Consider the following 2,567-nt stretch of genomic DNA (forward strand, 5'->3'; position numbering starts at 1 on the left):
CCCCCCCCCCCCCCCCCCCCCCCCCCCCATTTCTTCTTCCAAAAGAAAACTCAGCTGCAACTTGTTGGTAAATGTTGAGAATCCAGATTTCTCTGATCTGTTTGTTCACTCAGGACCTAGGCACTGCCTCAGCCTAGCTTTCAGAGGTGCTGCATCTACAACTTGAATTCAACTTAATGAGAGGTGTAGGTGGTCCAGCCTAAAGGGACTGAAGTTTGAACACCAATGATAACTTGTGATGCTTTTGAAAATTTTGCCTGTACACCTGGTAACAAGAGTAAGGACAGGAGTTCAGGACAGGTCTGCTTTACTGAAAGACTGTTTCTCATTCTCCTAGCATCACTTGCACTCAACTCCTGCATTTGATTTGGGATATTTTTATAGGAACAGAGAAGAGCAGTGAAAGCTTTCAGTTTGGCAGGTATCTGAAGAGAGGAAGGTCTGTGTTAAAGAGGTCTTTTTCTCTGCTCATAAGTGGGGCGGGGGAGGGAGAAGGGGGAGAGTGGATGTGGATTTTTTTAAAATTGTTTGCAGCATTAAGTTCAGATTTCAAGTATTTTTTTCAACTATACTTAGCTAAATAACATTAAAGGAGTATGAGGCAGAACAGAACCCAGCTTGCAATTTGGTATTGATTAGGAAGAGCTAATAGTGTTAAACTTGACTGTTAAAAAAGTAAGTCAATATGACTGATCTTATATCTTTTATTTTAGCTCACTTCTCTGGACACTTATACCTGTACCTTTTTAGTTCTTGGATGTGCCGGAACTGCTTCAGAGCAGACTCAATTAATATAGTCTGCTCTACAGGGAGCTAATGCCCACCATGCTGCGCCACTTGCAGCTGTATAGGTGGCAAAATACACATTGGTGCAGAGAAAACGGCAGCAGTGCACTTTTGAACTAAAGCATCTCTGAGGTGTTTTAGTTCAAAAGCACACCACCACCATTTTCTTCACACTGACATGCATTTCACCACTTGCTTTACAACTGCAAGTGTCGCAGTGCCCAGCACTTTTCAAAGCACCCAGTGCTGTGGCATTTGCACAGGTAAAAATGTCGGAGTCTCAGTGCTTTTATGAACTTAAAGGAAAAAATTGGCTGGAGGGAAACAGTGAAGTAAAATAAGTATTTTTATAGTTATTTTTCAGGTTATCACTGTCACTTAAAAAATAGTTGTCATCTTTCCATGCTGAGAAATTAAGGTTAATGGAAATTAACCAATGTATTTGTAAACTCCTAATGTGGAAGCAAAAGGCGGAATAGAATTTCACTTTAAACACGGACCAGGTCACAGGGTGCATTCTGCATGTGAAGAATTTAACAAACTCATTTGACATGCAAATTTGAAAACTTTTGACAGAGAATAAATATGGAATCCCTCATACATCATGGTCATGGAATGCAGTCTTTCTATAACTACTCTAGAAGGGCTTTTCTCAGTGCACTATTCCAGCAAAGAGATCCAGGCATGGATGCAGCTACATCACCAAAGCTGTGCCTTGCCCTGATATAGTAAAATGACCCTCCTAAGCACTAGGTTTGTGCAAAGCAGCAAATATTTGCTTCAGATTCGGATTTGGCGAATTTCAGAGGGACAGGGATTGGAATCACTGTCCAAATCTGATTCAGTCAAACTAAACAGGCAGTAGTCCTTGACCATGCTGAACAGAGCTGCATCCATCTGGTAAATCTGTTGTGGGGAGGAAAGGGGCCTGGGGGATAGATCAACACCCCCACAGTGAGGGAGGGAGTGGAGCTGCAGCTGGGGCAGGGGGGTGCAGGACTCGAGGAGGGGGCTCCTGCCACTGCACTGCTGGTCCTGGAGCTGCTCCTCCAGTGGCTCTTGCCATCGGTCCAGGAGATCATGGGAGTAGGCCTGTGTCCCTGGGTCTGCGTGGGCTGGGCTGGGCTGTGCTCCAGGTAGGCAGCAGAAGATGCTGGGAGCAGGGGCTATGCCCTCCTGCCACTCGCTCATCTGGGGTGGGAAGGCACTGAACAGTGCCGCTGCACTGCCTTGGACAAGAGGCGCACAGCAGCAGAAGCTGCTTCAGCCTCCCTGCACCTCCCAGACAAGCCGCGGCTTCAATGCGCCACTGCCTGGCTGGGTGAGCAGCAGCAGGGCATGGGGGCAGGTACATGCACCCAGGCCGGCAGCAGGGGCTATGGAGAATTTTACAGTGGTTGCAGCCCCTCCCATAGACACTACTCCACTGCGCTCTGTGGGGCAGGCAGAGCCAGGGCGGCATTCTGGGCTGCAGCTGGCTCCACCTGCCCCGCAGAGCGCAGCCCTGGCTCAGCACACTCCGTGCAGATCTGGGGGCACGCATCCACTCCCGTGCCCTCCCAGACTGGCTGCGAGAGCTACCGGAGGAGCCACCAGAAGAGCAGCTCCTGGACCAGCTCCATGCAGTTGTGGGAGCCCTCCGCCCTGCCTGGGCAGCTTGTCCCAGCTCCAACCCCAATCCCTCCCTTGCTGTGGGGGTCTTGATCTGCCCCCTCCATGCCCCTTCCCTCCCCACTCCACCGACCACAACAGACTTACCAGCTGGAGGCAGCTGTGTCCAG

General features: G+C 49.4%; 1 protein-coding gene across 1 annotated transcript in view; it reads left to right on the plus strand.

Moving 5' to 3' along the window:
• Positions 1 to 2,567, plus strand: part of SPRED2 (sprouty related EVH1 domain containing 2) — a 132,631-nt gene that overhangs the window by 34,087 nt on the left and 95,977 nt on the right. The window lies entirely within an intron of this gene.

This window comes from Gavialis gangeticus, unplaced genomic scaffold (genome assembly GCF_001723915.1).
Source record: "Gavialis gangeticus isolate Ggan-Ray unplaced genomic scaffold, GavGan_comp1, whole genome shotgun sequence".
In the NCBI taxonomy this organism is placed as follows: domain Eukaryota; kingdom Metazoa; phylum Chordata; order Crocodylia; family Gavialidae; genus Gavialis; species Gavialis gangeticus.